At 44.7% G+C, this 19,292-nt stretch overlaps 1 protein-coding gene across 4 annotated transcripts in view; it reads right to left on the bottom strand.

Moving 5' to 3' along the window:
• REV1 (REV1 DNA directed polymerase) overlaps nucleotides 1-14,866 on the bottom strand; it is a 93,468-nt gene extending 78,602 nt beyond the window's left edge. Inside the window, exon 1 of one of the 4 annotated variants that reach the window (XM_077814558.1) lies at nucleotides 14,733-14,866. The gene's annotated coding sequence lies outside the window, so the exon portion shown is untranslated. Of the gene's footprint in view, nucleotides 1-14,186; nucleotides 14,230-14,732 lie in introns of those variants that run through there. The other 3 variants (XM_077814588.1, XM_077814540.1, XM_077814550.1) reach the window with 3 other exon arrangements.
• Nucleotides 14,867-19,292: the final 4,426 nt, after the last annotated feature.

Genomic DNA, 19,292 nt, shown 5'->3' with positions numbered 1-19,292 from the left:
TTAGTTATACAAGGGGGAAGAGCTCCAGCTGGAGACAGAGACTCTATACCCTGGTAGTTAGAACACACTGTCATAACTGGGACATGGGTAGTCTGACCTACTGGTTGGAACAGGAGCCAGGCTGGGTGAGATACCAAGAGATCAGACTGAGACAGGCCAGAGGGCAAAGCAGGAGTCAGCTGTCGGGAGGCAGGACCAGCAATTAGAAACAGGCAGAAGCAGCCATAAGCAGGGAAAAGCCAATTGCATAGATCATTTCCTGTTCCTGCACTTGGTTTAAATACAAGTAGGGAGACAATCAGACCCCAGGACTGGAGTTGTGGGCGGCAGGTATAATAGGGTCTGCCTCCCCTGGTGCTACTGCAGTCGTCAGACCCCAAGTTGCAGAGTTTGGTGGTGAAGTTTTTGCTTTATTATGCCCCATGCAGGTTCTGGGGCAGCTAAGGAGGCAGTATGTGCTATTCAGCTTCCTGGGTTCATCAGTAATCTCCCTGGACTGCAGAAAGATTACTGAGGAACCCAGGAAGTTGAGTAGCAAATACTGCCTCCTCAGCCACCCCGGAACCAGCATGCGGCATATCAAAAGTATCTCCGAAGAGACGCTTTTCCCTGGGGCGACGTGGGTCTGGGGACGGGAGGAGAGGAGAGAAGAGGTGTGTCTGTGGCTGGCCCGAGGCTCTTTCGGGCAGGGGCAGGGGGGCCAGGGGACTGGGCTTTGACTGGCCCAGGGCTCCTCTGTGCTCAGGACTGTAGCTGGTCCAGGGTTCTTGCGCTGAATGTGGGGGTGGGCGGAAGGGGCAGAGCTGGGGGCTAGCCTCCCCAAAGGGGGGCTCCACCCATTGCCCATGACTAGAGTGCTCTGTCAGAGTTCAGCTTCTAGTTTTGCCAACTGTTAGCAGCTCACTGGGTGGCAGGGTGAAACTGACTAGCTCCTACAAGCCCTTTGGACCAGCATTCAAGAACTATGGTCCCCGACCCACTCATCTGGGATGTGGGACACCTCGGTCTAAGTCTCTGGTCTGAATCAGGCAGAGTTGGGACTTCAGCGCAAAGTCTCCCACAGGCTGAGTACCCTAACCATCAGGCTATTGGCTATCCTTGGTTGGTTGCATGTTTGCTCTCTCTGGTTTTGACTAGAAATTCCATCCTGGACCTACAAAAGTTTCACTGAAACTGGTATGTTCCCAGGAACTGTTTCAGTTTCAGTGAATTGGCATTTTCCAACTAAAAAGGATTCATTAGAAAATTCATAACTAGCTCTAGTAAGGAGTCTGGAGTAATTGTTGGAATGATTTTATACTCCAATACAATGTATGCAGAAGTGAACTGGGTGTTGTGTTAATATTAAGGCTGTCGATTAATCACAGTTAACTCACGCGATTAACTCAAAAATATGAATCACAATTCATCACAGTTTTAATCGCACTGTTAAACAATAGAATACCAATTGAAATTTATTTTTATTTTTGGATGTTTTTCTACATTTTCAAATATATTGTTTTAAATTACAACACAGAATAGAAAGCATACACTGCTCACTTTATATTATTTTTATTACAAATATTTGCACTGTAAAAACAATAAAAAAAATGGTATTTTTCAATTCACCTCATCCATAATGCAATCTCTTTATGGTGAAGGTGCAACTTACAAATGTAGACTTTTTTTGCTACATAACTGCCCTCAGAAACAAACAATGTAAAACTTTAGAGCCTACAAGTCCACTCAGTCCTACTTCTTATTCAGCCAATCCCTAAAACAAACAAGATTGTTTACATTTACGGGAGATAATGCTGCTGGCTTCTTATTTACAATGTCACCAGAAAGTGAGAATAGGTGTTTGCATGGCACTTTTGTAGCAGGCACTGTTAAGTATTTACATGCCAGATATGCTAAACATTCGTATGCCCCTTCATGCTTCAGCTCCCATTCCAGAGAACACGCTTCCATGCTGATGACTCTCATTAAAAAAAAAAAAAAAAGAGTTAATTAAATTTTGACTGAACTCCCTGGGGTAGAATAGCATGTCTCCTGCTGTTTTACCCGAATTCTGCCATGTATTTCATATTATAGCTGTCTTGAATGATAATCCAGCACATATTGTTCATTTAAAGAACAAGGGGGGAGGGATAGCTCAGTGGTTTGAGCATCGGCCTGCTAAACCCAGGGTTGTGAGTTCAATCCTTGAGGGGGCCATTTAGGGATTTGGGGCAAAAATTGGGGATTGGTCCTGCTTTGAGCAGGTGGTTGGACTAGATGACCTCCTGAGGTCCCTTCCAATCCTGATATTCTATGATTCTATGGTCCTACCATGCCACTTTCACTGCAGATCTGACAAAATGCAAAGAAGGTACCAATGTGAGATTTCTAAAGATAGCTACAGCACTCAGCCCAAGGTTTAAGAATCTGAAGTGCCTTCCAAAATCTGAGAGCGATGAGATGTGGAGCATGCTTTCAGAAGTCTTAAAAGAGCAAAACTCTGATATGGAAACTATAGAGCCCGAACCATCAAAAAAAAAAAAATCAATCTTCTGCTGGTGGCATCTGACTCAGATGATGAAAGTGAACATGCATCGCTCTGCGCTGCTTTGGATCGTTATCGAGCAGAACCCATCATAAGCATGGACGCATGTCCTCTGGAATGGTGGTTGAAGATGAAGGGATATATGACCTTCAGCACATCTGGCATGTAAATATCTTGCAATACCGGCTACAACAGTGCCTTGTGAACGTCTGTTCTCACTTTCAGGTGACACTGTAAACGAGAAGCAGGCAGCATCATCTCCTGCAAATGTAAACAAACTTGTTTGGCTGAGTGACTGGCTGAATAAGTAGGACTGAGTGCACTTGTAGGCTCTAAAGTTTTACACTGTTTTGTTTCTGAATGCAGTTTTTTGTACATAATTCTACATTTGTAACTTCAATTTGCATTATAGTACTTGTACGAGGTGAATTGAAAAATATGGTTTCTTTTGTTTTTAATGCACAAATATTTGTAAGCAAAAATATAAGGTGAGCTCTGTATACTTTGTATTGTGCTGTAACTGAAATCATTATATTTGAAAATGTAGAAAACATCCAAAAATATTTAAATAAATGGATTTCTACTGTTTAATCTCACGATCAATCACGATTAATTTTTTTAATTGCTTGACGGCCCTAGCCAATATTTGTTTTACTGTGGCATTTTTAGTATTTGTGTTTTGGTTAATGAGAGCTGTTCCTTTAAGAACAGGGTGCAGCACTTTATTATATTATGCGTTAAAGACTGAGAGCAACGTGTGGGAGATTGTCCGTTTGTCCACACTGGAAGACTGTGCCTGAGTAACTCCAAAAAGGTCACAATACATTTGGTAAATTTATCATTCTAGAATGCATGCCTCCTTTCTGAGGCTGTAACATTAGCACTTGTGGGAGACTGGATGCCTCGGGACATTGCTAATGAGCTACAGAACCTTTCATCTGTAGCTGACCACTTTGAATTCAGCTCAGCAAGGATTAAAAACTGTTTTCATCTAATGGATGTTTTGTGGCCCTATATGCGTTTCATGGCTCTCAGTTCCAGCTCCCACCTCACAAACCCATCACTGGCAAGCACACTGTCTTACGATGCATTTGTACAATGCCGAGCACAATGGAATCTCATTCCTGGTTGTGTCTTCTAGCAAGAGCTCCTGCAGCAGGGGACAAAATTGTGTTACAATACATTTTTGACTGTTAGTAACCCTAAAACATTGAGGGATGGGGCAACTGGAGTTTAAAATCAGCTTACACGCCAACATATAATGCGGGGAGGAGGGAGGAACGGGATGACACAGACAATTAAAAAAAACTTTTCAGGATTTTTGAAGTTCTTGGATTGACAATATCATTTTATAACAAAATTAACTATAAACTTGATGACCTGATACTGTTAGAGTAGTTTGAGCTGATTTTAGGAGGGAATGACCTCTAATACCATTAGAGTCATTTGCAACTGCAAGCAGTTGCTGATGTCAGGGCCAGTCAGGCAATTTTAATCCAATCAATCCCTGACTACTAGTGTTTTAACCATATCTGTATAAAAATTACATGCCTAGAACTGGCTGACTAAAAAACATTGGAAAAGTTTCTGGACCATAAACTGCCACTTTCTGGGGGAGGGTGTGGAAGGGGAGAGAGAGTTTGGAGTAAGAAGGCCAACAAGCCTTAAGCAAAAGATAAAACTGAAGACCCTCGATGAAGAATAAAGCATGTGACACAAAACAGTAAGCTAAGGAGTATGAGAAGTCAATAGTAAAACTCACTTTCCAGAATCTATGAAAAGCTGATCCATAGTCTTGTGTCAGAAAAGTGAAACGTTATGTAATTTGCAAAAATCATGAGTAGTAAAGCCCTTTAAAATTAATTCCCTATATGTACATGACTGCTCATGTGAAATACACGGTAGCAGGAAATGTCATTTTGTCCCAAGAAACCCCTATTACTACATTGCTCCAGAAAATGCAACTTGAGGAGATACAGAAGTTCTACACAGTGTTGCTAAATATAATATCAATTTCTGAGATTTTGAAATTGTCTTCAGTTTGCAATCTGCAGGCCAAAATGGCCTTAATCTTGGATCAAACTAAGTTAACATCTAAGAAGTGAAAGATTTTTAGATACAAGTGTCACAGTTCATGACAACTGCACCTGTATTCTCCCCCTCCCCCCCGATGTCCAGCATGGGCACCCACTCTATGTTTCTCAGCTGTCACCTCTCTTGGGAGAAGGCCAATCTCTCTCTCCTTTCTGAACTGTGGTTGCACAGTTTCCTGCCTACACTGTGTTATTCCTAGCAAACCAACCTTAGTCAGCCCAGCCTCTGTGCTTTGTAACTCTTCAAAAAGTTATGAACAACATAACTGCAAACAGTTATGAGTTACCACACATTTATTCTTAAAATGAAAGGATTACAGACCAAAACATATTAAAACCAATAAAAGAAACGATGCACATGCTAAAAAGCTTATCAGAGGTCACCCCAACTCCAAATGGCAGGTGTCAATCCCTCCAAGCCTTCCATAAGCACTTGGGGTCACCCCCTTAGACAGAACGTTCTGTCCATTTGCTGGATCAAAAAGACGACCCTGAGTCAGTTTAAACTCAATATATTATCTAAAAGGCCTCTCTTTACCAGATGGTCTCTGGAGACTCCAGTCTGAACTAGTATACAAGAGCCTCTCCAGCTAGAAGGTGTTGCAACCTGAGTGATTTTGCCTAATCACCCCCCACTGTTGTTGACTACAGGAGGGCTGTGGCCACGCTCCAACCCCTCATGGAAATACATAAAATCCCTGGCTCACAATGATACATACACTTAATACGGTAATATCTCCCAAAGATATTGTAGGAAATTGTCATATTTGTCACAGCAAGCAATTATAAAGTCTTACACAAGTGTCTCACACGAATACAGAAAGCTAGGTTTATTACTGTGTTTGCTGATGGAGCCATACACAGGTCTGTTGTTGAACAAGTATCTGTGTGCATCAGCATTGTACATTATGACAGCACATTTGGAATCTGGGACAACTGATTGTGATACACAAAGAATAAAAGCAACTTTAGGAATTGTGGGGATGAATACATAACAGCTCAAGTCAACATGAGTCAGGCTGAAAATAGATGGCGCAGCAGTGAATACAGGCTGCTCATATGTTGTGCAGGCCACGTTTAGACAAGATACTAATTTTATTGTTGTGCACTACATCTAACTCTTACATCCTCCAAAACACAAGCACGCCGGACTCATTCTAAGACCAACTGGCAATGTCTCACTGCCCTCTAGCAACAGTGTTTCTGATCATTGCTAGTCAATCAGCTTTGGAGCTCATCACAACTGTAGCTGTTTAACCAGCAGCAGCTTTCTTCTGTTCCTTGGGACATCAGCTTGAGTTTCAACAGAGTTTTGTTTTTTCCTCTATTCCCCTTGTTTCCCAGTCCCACAAGTGGCTCTTCCCAGCAATTCCTTTTAATACTTTTAGTTACTTGGCTCGATTAGTCTTTGAGTTGAAGAGTCAGCAGCTCCTTCAGGTAAGGACATGGCTTGCCACTGCCACAATTCATAAGCACAGAATTCAACATACTGTGGTTGATTAGCTTCATAATTTCCCTCATGTATTCATATTCTTTTGGGATTTAGCAATGTGATGGCCTCAAAGCTTTGCCAGAACTATTGCCTTCTCAGTACAGTGTGCCTCTGTGCTTACTTTGAAGTGTTGCGTTCCCATCCTAACTTACTAGTTTCAGGACCTTCTCTCAGCACATGGAAATTATTTCTGTCTGATATTCTCTTCCAGATTCAACTGAAGTGATGTTCAGAGGCACCAAGTTCCTCGAGGTTATACAGTGGTCTCTGTCTTGGGGACACCACCTTATTCTCTTTGGAGAAAGCAGAGCTCCTCAGATCTCAAGGCCTCCAAATGACAGTCAAGTCTCAATCATTCTTGGCCTGGAGAGGTCTGAAGGTGTCTACCTTGAAGCAGATGCCTAAATCAGCATCCAGAGCACAGCCACATCTTTGCTTTGTGGAGATGGATGCAGGAAGGCCTTAAGTTAAAAGTAGCCTTCCTCTGGATAAAACACATGACTTGCAGCTTTCCTGGGTGCCATCTTCAAGTATAACTTTTATGTATACTATTTCTCTTCTCCCACTCCTTCAACACCCTCTTCTCAAGCCATTCATACTTTTAAACAGTTTCTGATTTGCCTTCTCTTGATGGCAGACAGGTCCAAGCAAGTAGATTCGCTCCTGCCATTTTTTGTGGGAAGAAGGGAGGAATGTTTTAAGCCAGTGTGGCTGAATCCTTTCTCCCTCCTGTATGAGAAAGAAATATAAATGAGAGAACCTTTCTAAAATGATGACAGTTGACAGCTGCTGGTCATTCAACAGATTAAAAGGAGTGTGCACTACAACTTATTTTCAAATGGGGAACACATTGCTGAAGATCCTAAATTTAGCTCATCAGATCTGGAAGCCCAAATATAAAGATGGTGCATGTTGTATTTAAAGCATGGGAGGTTATTGTGTTTCTGCTTGCTTTTTACATTAGAGATAACAATAAATGGTCCTGGTTTTGCTTGAGGACTTTTTCCCCAGTTTATTTAATGTAGGCATTTAACAAAATTGTGTGTGACCAGTTTCACTGCTCTCCTCTCTAGTTAAGTTTCTCCTTTACAAGAAATCAGAAAAACATTTAAAATCACTTAAAATAATTTTTTAAAAGAAGTTTCATGGTGTCAGTAGAGGAGGTTTTTGAAACAAACTGATAAATCAAACAGTAATAAGTCACCAGGACCAGATGGTATTCACTCTTACATCTGAAGGAACTCTAAGATAATATTGCAAAACTACTAATTGTGGCATCCAACCTATTGCTTAAATCAGCCTCTGTACCATATAAGTGGAAGACACCTAATGTAACACCTATTTTTAAAAGGCGATCCAGGCAACTACAGGCCAGTAAGCCTAAGTTCAGTATCAGACAAACTGGTTTAAAACTATAGTAAAGAACAGAATTATCAGACACAGAGATGAACACAATATGTTGGGGAAGAGTCAACACAGCTTTTGAAAAGGGAAATCATGCCTCACCAATCTATTACAATTATTTGGGTGGAGGAGGGTCAACAAATATGTGGACAAGGGTGATCGAATGGATATAGTGTACTTGAACTTTCAGAAAGCCCTTGACAAGGTCCCTCACCAAAGGCTCTTAAGCAAAGTAGACAGCCATGGGATAAGAGGGAAAGTCCTCTGATGGATCAGTACCTGGTTAAAAGACAAGAAATAAGGAGTAGGAATAAATGGCCAGTTTTCACAGTGGAGAGGGGTAAATAATAGGGTCCTCCAAGGATCTGTACTGGGTCTTGTGCTGTTCAGCATATTCATACATGATCTGGAAAAAGGGGTAAACCATGAGATGGGTAAGAGTTACAAAGGGATCTTACAAAACTATGTGACTGGGCAACAATGGCAGATGAAATTCAATATCGATAAGTGCAAAAAAGTGTACATTGGAAAAATAATCCCAACTATACATACAAAATGATGGGTGTAAGTTAGCTGTCACCACTCAAGAAAGATTTCAGAGTCATCATGGATAGTTCTTGGAAAACATCTACTCAATGTGCAACAGCAGTCGAAAAAGCCAACAGAATGCTGGGAAACATTAGGAAAGGGTAGATATGATGACAAAAAATATCACAATATCATTACATAACTCCATGGTGTGCCCACACCTTGAATACTATGTGCAGTTCTAGTCACCTCATCTCAAAAAATATCTATTAAAATTGGAAAAGTACAGAGAAGGGCAACAAAAATGACATGGGGTATGGAACAGCTTCCACATGAGAAGAGGTTAAAAAGACTGGGACTGTTCAACTTAGAAAAAGAAATGACTAAGAGGGATGGGGGGATATAATACAGGTCTATAAAATCATGAATGGTGTAGAGAAAGTGAATAAGGAATTATTTACCCTTTCACATGACACAAGAACCAGTGGTCACCCAATGAAATTAACAGACAGCAGGTTTAAACAAATACAAAGAAGTACAGTAGACGTTTGTTTGCATCAACACCTTGTAAGAGCAACTTTTCACCTGGGAACACTTTCCCTACTGTGTATTGTCCACTTGGTAACAGCAACATAGTCACCACATAAGAGCAACATTTGTGACATTGTGACATCACCTCCAGGGGTACAGATGGGGGGGGCTTTTAGGGTACCCCCAAATTGCATACTCCATCTCCATTCCCCTCCTGACCTGGACCTTCAGCACCATGCACACGGCCCCATCTACTTGCTCTGCCTGACAGAGCCTGTGTGGAGAGCATGTGTAGCAAGGAGTTTGAGGAGAGGGTCTGGAAGAGATTTTCAGGGTGGGGAGAAGCTGGGGTCGGGGGAGCAGCAGAGGTGCAGCTCAAAGGTTTCCTCCTCCCTTCCTCAGCATCTGGTTTGCAAGCAGCAATAGGCTGGGTTGTGTTTGCTATTTTGCAGTGGGGAGTATCAGGACCCCCCTCCCAACACTGACCTGTCCCCTCCATCTCGGTTGCCAGTGGCGGGGTGTGGCTGTGCTGTTTTGCAGTGGGTGGTCAGTGGACATCGCTCCCCAGGGCACTTACCTGTCTCCTTCCCCATTCCCAACTCTGCTGTCCATGCTAGGAGCCACCCCCACCTTGCAGGCTGCACAGGTGCCCTCCCCAGCCACCCTTCCCTCCCTCACCAGGGTGGAGCATGAAGCTGCCAGCAAGAGTATCCTCAGCCTGTTGGCAGCCTGGCTTGCTCAGCCATTCTTCCAACTGGGGGCTCCCCTGCCAAATCTGGGGTTCCCCTACCCCATACTCCTCAATTCCCTCCCACAACATGGCTGACCCACCCCTTCCAAAATGCTCTTAACTCTTCATAGGCCTTTGGTCAGATGACACTCCCCATAACAGCAACAGCTGCTTAGGAGCAACATAGAAAAAGGGCACCAATATGACAAGTGTTTACTGTACTTCTTCGCACAACAGGAACTCGTTGCTAGGGGATAGTGTGAAGGCCAAAAGCATAACTGGGTTCAAAAAAAGAATTAGATAAGTTCAAGGATAGGTCCATCAGTGGGTATTAGACAAAATGGTCAGTAGGGATGTAAAATACTAAATGGTTAAACAGTTAACCGGTAAGCATTAGTCTTACCCATTACCCAACCCTAACCGTTAGCTCCCAGCCCCGGCCGACCAGCCGACTCTCGCCCTTCTCTTTAATTGGTTAACTGTTTAAAATATATCATTTTTTAAATGGATAACTTTTAAAATGGATATTTACACCCCTAATGGTCAGGAATGCAACCCCTAAGCCTCTGACTGCCAGAATCTGGGACTAGATGATAAGGGAGGGATCACACAATAATTGCTTTGTTCTGTTCATTCTCTTTGAATCGTCTGGCACTGGCCACTGTCAGAAGACAGGATACTGAGCTAGATGGATCATTGGTCTGGCCCAATACTGCCATTCTTATAATATTTAAAGTCTGCTTTATTAGAAACAGTTTTTAAATTGGACAATTCCAGAAATGCAACTCAACAGCATCTCCTTAAATAGTCTGAACAAAAATGGCTTCTGCTCTCAATGTTTACTCTCAATATTTACTCATGTTTACTTCTGCTCTCAATGTTTACTAATGTTTTATCTGTCCGTCCTGTCCAGCCCAAGAAAACCACTGTGACTCAAATTTATAATGTAAAACACGAACAGATAAAACAAATCTTACAGAACAAACAAACATGCATCACACCCAAATGGCACAAAATGGCCATCCATCTTTGCAGGGCATCTTTAAGGAGGACCTTGCAATCATCTGGCGCTATGAGGCATGCTGCCATCTGTGTATCTTATTCTTCCCAAAGTCTTCTAAGATGGAATAACAGTTTTGGTATCTCTGGGTTCAGTGCAAAGGACAGTCCATCTCTTCTGCCAACCCATCCAATAGGGTCCTAAGAGTTCAATTTTTAAGGGTTCAGGCAAATGAATTCCACAGAGTCGATGTGCAGAGATAGTACTAAGTGGCCCAGATCTGAGGAAGCCCTTTTCTTGGCAGGACTCCCAGGCTCTAGGGAAACTGACCTCATGGACCAATCCACATGCCCAAATGCTTGCAGAGCTCTCCCTCCTGGTACAGAGCCATGAGGAAGAAGTCAGTTGCACCCTTCCCAAATCCCAGAGTCTCTGGTGCTCTTTAGAAGAGGATATATGGAATGACCTTTCTTTTGTGCAAACCTTTTCAGTCTGTAAAGCCACTGCAGCTTTGGCATTATGATTTTCTGAACCACATTAGTACTTGGACAGTCCCCTTTAAAAGGAGACTTTCTTGAAACTGTATTTGACAGCCTCTTTCATTAAAAGAGATCATCTTTCTGTGCTCAATGGGAAAAAGACACGCACAACTCACAGTTCATAGCCAAGTGAAGTCACTGTTCATGACCACTTGAGGAAGGAAAACTGCGTGCAAGAAAAACATTTTTAGAGAAAGTTCATCTTCTTCTAAACTGGATCCAACACTGACAGCAACTAGAATATAATCCAAAGTTCTAAATTAATTCCCTTTCCTGTGCCCCGCAACAAAATCATTAATAATACAAGTTGCAGTAAGACCAAAAAAAAAAAAAAAAAGTTAAAAAGGAAAGTTTTTGCTTCCGCTGAAATGTAAGAAAAGGAACTGGGGACCATTATGGAGCAGTGGTGCTGTTTAGACCCTCAATCCCAGGTTGGGTAGAAGCTTGAGGGATGCGTGCATGTGCTTACAGGATCCATCAAATTCTGGGATCCAAGGCAGTCTCTCTCTGTTTCTGCTAAAATGGTCATGCTTGAATATGTGCCTGATGCAGTATTTTTTCATCTGCTGTTAGTTTCCATATTGCCAGGATTACTGTAATCTCCTATCCTCCATAAATCAAGAAGGTAGCTGAATTCAGACAAGCCAGATAAGGAAGTACCCCTGGAGTTGTGATTTGACCAGATATCAATGGTTAGGGGACATGGTGAACATACAAAGACACAAAAATCCAAGTAGTGCAGTCAGCTCTCTTTTCTTATAGAGAAGCAGTCTGGTTTACAGTCTCAGGACTGTGGCATACATAAACTACCAAGTGGGAGACTCAAAACTTTAGAATAACAAGTAAGCACTGGTCTACAGTACAAACTTATTTCGATATAACTACATTGCTCAGCGCTTCTGGACAAAGTTACCACCTGATGAGGAGGTGGCGTACCTACACCCAACAGGAGAAGCTTTTCCATCAGGATAGGTAGCAATGCAGCTGTAAGTGCAGACAAGCCCTAAGTTTCACAAGTCACCATTTTTGAGCCTCCTCAGAGTCAAATTTTGCAGTGATCCACAATATGACCGTGGATTGCCTCAGCGAGTCAATTAGATCAGAAAGAGTGAAGCTCATCCAATTGATATACCAAGATCAAATAGCCACAATGTGCAACTCCAAAGCAGTGACACTCTTCAGTCAGTTTTGAGAACAGAGGCCTATAGTGGATGTGCTCCACAACCCATGGAATTTAAAGCTACCTTGTACATTCCCTGCTCCTGAAGAAGCTGGCAAGTGGAAAGACCAGTTCTCCCCCAGGCCCATACACTATTATTTTGGGTTTCTACGCCATGATTGCCAATGCACCATCCTTAAACATAGCTGGCAGCACATAACAAGAATCCTCCATTCCTGACAATATTAGTATTTACAATTGCAATATTGTCTACTTTCCAAAATGGAGAAGACAGGCACAACGATGTACAGGAAGTGCTACGTAATTTTTTTTCAGTGAAAACGCTAGAGCAACTCATATAATGTATTTACATAGGGTCCCACAAAAGTCATCTTCCTTGCATGGTGCTCAGGCCATTTCTTTGCCCTCTTGCCTTCTCCATTCAAGTTGCTCTCCCTCACAGCCCTGAACAATTCATGGCAGTTCTCATTTTTTCTGCTCCCTTTCCTCTTATTCTGCTGCTCCGCCTGGAGAACACAGAACTACCACCCGACTGGTCCCAATAGTATTCCGTTAATGGAAAAATTTCAGTATTATGAGATTTAGTTCCCTCCCTACACATCTACTACCCAAAACTACTGCTAATAGGAGTCAGGAGCTCTCAAAAAGGAAAATATATCTGTCATTAATTTTTTTTTTTTTTGGCAAATATCTAATTCAAAGAGGGAAAAATATTCTCCTTCGTAAAATTATTACTATTCAACAAAGATTAAATTGGGAAAACGTATGGTGGGATCAAGCACATTTATCTTTCACTAATTGCCGAGGACAAGTGAATTTAGGGTTTTTTTTGGGGGGAGGGGGGCTCACTGTGGTAACTAAGTTTCTCTACCTGCTGCAAATCCTATTTTTATACTTATTGGCCTAACTCTTAATATTTGTTCCTTAGAGTAGCTGAAACAGTAGCCAGATGAAAAATCTGACATGACACTTCTCTAGACCAGTACCTTCTAGGTCAAGGGAGTCAGCAGCAAGATAGCCTGAAGCCCAGTGCCCAGAGACACAGTGTTATGCCCCACAATATATCTATATTTCATTGGTCAATGGGAAGGAAAAATTAAACAGACCATCCAGAAAGCCCTGATCACTACTATATTTGACCAATAATGCAGGGAATAGCGATCTACTGAATAACATTGAAGACAAATGTTCTATCCGCAAGAAGACAGACATTTTACTACAAGGGCTCTAAATAAACCATTTTTTGTTACCTGAATTCTTACAGCTTAAAAACATACATATGCAAAGTAGTTAAGAATCTTTAATTATTCACAAGCCAAGAACAAGGCAGGTACTGTAAGGAGTTTGTTTCCTAATGCTGCCCTACCAATGACCTCCAATTTGACAGGGAGGAATTATTCACTAACAAGTTAAGAGATTCAGTCAAATAAGCCAGTGAAAGAAAGGGATGGAACAGAAGACCAGTGTGATGTGGGGCCACTAACAACACACTTGAGACAAGATAGCAAAGGAAGAGGTCTGCAGAGATTTTGCATTTGTATGTTAATTATCTTGACTCTTAATAGACTAGTCTCTGGAATAGTTCTATGTTAACTATGACCTCTGGCAGCTACTGGTAATTAAACCACCTCTACATAAGCTTATTTTTCTACACATTTTGGACAGCATAACTACTATCAATAGTCTCCTGCTTTTTTGTACTATGCAATTGAATTTTCACATTAGACCTGTCTCTTAAATCGACACACAAAGTAAAAAGGAAAGGAAAAGTGCTTCAAGAACAAACATCTGTATCTTATCTACAAACACACCCAAAGAATCTTTTATTTTTCATTATTTGGTAGTATTTTAGACATGCGCAGCTACACACTAAAAACGATGAAATCTTGCAGTGTCCGATTTATGTCAACAAACCTAGACGCTCAGCACTGACCACTCTTAGCTTCCACAACCCCCCCTCCCCATTTAAGAGTAACAATGCGCATTTTTTCTCATCAGCTGTTGCTTACTATCCTGGGTCGATTCACTGCTAAGGCGGTAGCAAAACAAGGCAGCACGGTGAGCAGGGGAGAGTGGCGTCAGGAAACACACTGAGTGCGTACGGACACACTGCGAGCCTGCATTCCCACAGGCAGACCCCTTCCTTCCAGCTATACCACACTTACACAGGCTCATCGCCGGGACGGGCAGGCTGGGAAGCCGCAGACAGAGGCACGCTGCTCTCGCTCGGGGCCCGGACGCGTGGGTGCTGCGGAACGGGGGTGGCTAGCCCATGCCACGGGCTCTTCTCCTCCCCGCACTGCCCCTGTGCTGGCATCCGGGCGCTAGCCGGGCTGCACCACTCCGGCTCTGCCCTGGCCAGTGTTGTGTCTGAGGCAGAGGCCCCATGTGACACGGACGGGTGCAAGGTGGGGGGTCTGCGTGACCCAGACAGGCAGGTTTAACAGCAGCAGCACGCCCGACCAAGTTGCAGCTCGCGCGCCCCTCCCCCGCCGACCCCTCCCCGCGCGGGCAACTGCGGGGCGGTTACGCGGCCCCGCACCCGCCTCCTGCAGCTGCTGCGGGCGGGCGCGCGCGCGGGCCGCGCCGGAGTCACTGGCAGTTCGGGGCAGGCCGCGGGCCCGGCCGCCTCTCCACGCGCTGGGCGCTCATGGGGCCGGAATGCACCGCGCGGGGAAGGGGCCCGCTCGCTCAGCCGCCCCGCGGCTCACCTGTCGCCGCGTCTGCCAGACGCGCATTCCCAGGCGGCGGCGCCTGCCCGGCCGGGCCGTGTAGGGGCTTCACATCGCGCTCCCCCTCCCGCCCGCTTCGCTTCGCTTCGCTTCGCTCCTCTCCTCTCAGACAGCCACGGCCCGCGCCTCTCGGTGTCCCCAGCTCCTCCCGCCCACCCCCTTCTTCCTGTGAACGCGTCACACACGGCGCGAGAGAGTCTCGCGCCACCAACCGCCGCACGGTCAACAAGCCTCGCGCCGGCCACGCAGGGCTCCCCCTAGCGGCGCGCGCCCCTGAGAAGTCGCGTGCAGCGCAGCCGCCACCGCCGAGAGGACTCCTGGGCACGTGACCGTCTGGAAAGCGGGCCAAAAAAAAAAAAACACCTCGTGCCGCCCGGTCCTGCTTATCTGCCGCTCTCTCCCACGCTCGTTGGCTGCGCGGGCGGGGAAGGGGAGCCAGCGGCGCCCTCTAGCGGGGAGAGGGCTGCTCTGCAAGCATGAGGAGCGCCGCAGCCAAATGACAGGCAGGAATGGTGGGGGGAGGTAATGGCCGCGCCGAGTGACCCTAGCCAGCCAGGGCGCCGGAGCCCACGTGCGCTGCGGCTCCGCAGGTGGAGCCTGCTCCCCGCACGGAGCGCCCTGTGCACCCTGACGAGCGGCAGCGGGGCCGGGGTGCACCCAGCGCTCCCCCGGCCTGCTGGCATGGGTCCGCCCTCAGCGCCTTGAGTGATTCCCGGGCGTGTGAGGAACCTGCCTTCACCCGCTCTAAGAAAAGGCTCTGACCCGGGTGTGCATGGCTCCCCCGCGCCCCAGCTCGACCATCCCGGGTGTGTGGTTAATGGGGGGGGGAGATTCTGCCCCATTGCACAGCAGGGAGTGGGGAAGCTGTGGGGCAGTTAAACTTTGGCATCACTAAAGCAGGTAAACATTTTTTCATACTCTTGATGAATTTTTCTTTTACATAAACAAGTTTCAGAGTAGCAGCCGTGTTAGTCTGTATCCGCAAAAAGAAAAGGAGGACTTGTGGCACCTTAGAGACTAACCAATTTATTTGAGCATAAGCTTTCGTGAGCTACAGCTCACTTCATCGGATGCATGCAGTGGAATGAAGTGAGCTGTAGCTCACGAAAGCTTATGCTCAAATAAATTTGTTAGTCTCTAAGGTGCCACAAGTACTCCTGTTTTTTTTTATAAACAAGGAGTCCGGTAGCATCTTAAAGACTAACAGATTTATTTGGGCATAAGCTTTCGTGGGTAAAAAAACACTTCTTCAGATGCATGGAGTGAAAATTACCCCACGTCTTCAGATAATTTTCATTCCATGCATCTGAAGGTTTTTTACCCACGAAAGCTTATATCCAAATAAATCTCTTAGTCTTTGAGGTGCCACCGGACTCCTTGTTGTTTTTATGGATACAGACTAACACAGCTACCCCGATACTTTTCTTTTACATGTTTATTGATGAGCAGCTCTGCAGGGTGAAGATTTGGGGAGGGGCTCCTCTCAGCGAGAGATCCCATTTGCCCTTCATGGGTTACCGTGTAGGTGGTCAAATACTAGGCTAGACTCTGAAGCCCTCCTGAACTAAGCTCAGTACTAGGGGAAAGTCAGAGATCAGAGGCAAATTACAGCTCCTCCAGGCACTGTCAGCCAGCCCCAGTGGAAGTTAAGGTGTCTGAGTGGCCAGCTCACCCTTGGCTTTTCTCTGCCTTTCCAGACTACTGCACCCCTTTCAGGAGTCTGGTTTGTCTTGCACACACAAAGTTTCACCTTACATAAAAACCTACTTATTTACAAAATCAGACATAAAAGTACAAAAGTATCACAGCATACTGTTACTGATAAATTGCTTACTTTCTCTTTTTTACCCTATAATTATAAAATAAATCAACTGGAATGTAAATACATATTGTACTCACATTTCAGTGTATAGTATATAGAGCAGTATAAAGTCATCATCTGTGTGAAATTTTAGTTTGTACTGACTTGGCTAGTGCTTTTTATGTAGTCTGTTGTAAAACTAGATAAATATCTAGATGAATTGATGTACCCATAGGTGCCAACTCCGTGGGTGCTCCGGGGCTGGGCCAAATTCTGCTCTCTGTTACAATAAAGTGCTAATCTCATATAATTCCTTGCAACACATACTTTAACGTGGTTTAAAGGGCTGGTTGAGGATTTTCTAGCATGGGGAAGTCCTCAGAGAATATAGCACTACAATAGAGGCTCCCATGCTACTCTTCTTACCAGGCTCAATATAGGGGACTTGGCCCAGCACCCTATGCTCTCTCTAGTGATTCCTGACTGCCAGAGTGTCTCTATGGACTGTTGTGAGCCAGCATAAATGTAGATATCTAACTATTCCCCCTTCCTGTCCTCCGACTACTCTACTTTATGTTGGAGTGACATGTAAAGCCAGCCCCTTCCTTAGCACAGCCAAGGATCTGTCCCCATATGAGTACCTATAGACTTCCCCTGATTCCCAGGGTTATTCATGTAATGAAAGGTTTCAGAGTAACAGCCGTGTTAGTCTGTATTCGCAAAAAGAAAAGGAGTACTTGTGGCACCTTAGAGACTAACCAATTTATTTGAGCATGAGCTTCCGATGAAGTGAGCTGTAGCTCACGAAAGCTCATGCTCAAATAAATTGGCTAGTCTCTAAGGTGCCACAAGTACTCCTTTTCTTCATGTAATGAAAGACTTTCAATACATATGCAGAAAAAGTGGAATTATGGTTGCAAGGACATCTCTGCTGGCTGCCTGTTGCATCACAGAGGAAGGAGCATAGCTCTGACTCCTCCATTGTCCGCTTTCCTGCTGGACTGTGGAAGCCCCAGGACAAGCAAGATTGGAGATCGTTTGGGTCTACTGAAGACAAGGGGAGCACTGCCTACAGTCACCCGGGGAGCCCAAGAGTGGAGAAGATGAGAACCAACAATCAGTTACAGCTCCCTGATTCTTCACGCCAGTCCAAGTTAGAGCAGTCCAGAGGCTGTTTTAACTTATGGCAGCTGGCAGCAGTTCCTTACAGACCATAAACCAGCTGGGGATAGCCAGAACACAACATGGTTTAGTTACTCCCCGTTCCTGTCCTCATGAAACCTGCATGCTGGTGGAATCCCTAGCATTGGACCTGCATGTATTTTCCACACAGGCAGCACCCAGGAGATGGAACAGTAGAGAGAATCTGCCCCTACGTACTGATTGTGGCCCACTGGTGTTTTTGAAATAATATGCTCAGCCCTCCCATGCAAAAGGTTGGACACCACAGATATAGCTTTATTCACTCACTTAGTATTTATATCTATATTTAGCCACAGTCTGCATGACACTATTTTACTGACACATTTATATACACCTCTACCTCGATATAACGCGATCCGATATAACACAAATTTGGATATAACACAGTAAAGCAAAAATGGTTTTCTGTCTCGTCTACAACATTGGTTCTCAAACTGGGGGTCACAACCCCTCGGGGGGTCGCAACCTGATTATGTGGGGGGTTGTGAGCCCCGACCCCAGCGCACGGCTGCAAGTTGCGAGCCCCGACCCCTGTGCTAGGCTGTGAGCCCCAACTGCGATGCATGGCTGCGAGCCCCAGCCACTGTGTGGAGGTGCAGGGCTATGAGCCCCAACCCTTGCACCGGGCTGTGAACCCTGACCCGGAGAGGGGCGGGTGGCTGCGAGCCCCGACCCTGGGCTTGATGTGAAGGATGACATCAGATGTACCCTTTCTCAAACAACACCAAAAATAAAACTTCTTGTGTCAAATACTGTATTAATAATGGAAATGCTCAAGGCCAAAGCAAGTTCGATATAACACGGTAAGATTTTTTTGGCTCCCGGGGACTGCGTTATATTGGGGTAGAGGTTCAGATTGAGTTCAGACTGCATGCAGCTGCAGGGACTCTTCAGGTTTATTAAATAAAACTGCTATTGATGTAAGGACAGACATGTAAGGAATGTTTAGCCATAACACTGCACTGACTAAATGTAACCCCCAGTCAGTTCTCATGGGAGAGGATCATTGCACAGACACGTCTAGCCAACGCTGTAACAACTTACAGTCTGTGTCTCTTGCCGACAGCCCTGCGGCCATGTAACAGATATTCCTGTACAGAATTGACAGCAGCGACATCTAATGGGGAGATGAACACATTGCAAGGAGAGCGTACGCTGCACTAACTTGAAATCAATCTGGTCACATCTCTTAGAGACGGTGCTGCATTGCAGACAGCCCAAACGGTCTGCATGCAACAACTACAGATATCTCATCCTCTTAAGTGTTCTACTCTGCTTCCTCAGTACCATGCATTGCAGAACGGTCTCAGCTATTTACCATGATGGCTCTGGTTAGAAATGGTTGCACTCTGGGATTAAAGTCCAAGGATAATTATGTTTAACAAGATGTAACTAAGTGAAATAAAGGATTGAGAGATTCCCCTGCTGAAAGGAAGTGGCTTGTACTGACATCTAGTGGAGAGGGGAGATGCTGCAGGGATAACCCATATTATGAATGGTTTAGTGAGCTGTATGTAGCTCACGAAAGCTTATGC

Source organism: Eretmochelys imbricata, chromosome 1 (assembly GCF_965152235.1).
Source record: "Eretmochelys imbricata isolate rEreImb1 chromosome 1, rEreImb1.hap1, whole genome shotgun sequence".
Taxonomy (NCBI): domain Eukaryota; kingdom Metazoa; phylum Chordata; order Testudines; family Cheloniidae; genus Eretmochelys; species Eretmochelys imbricata.
The sequence above is the reverse complement of the archived record's forward strand: the minus strand, read 5'-3'. Positions and strand labels throughout refer to the sequence as shown.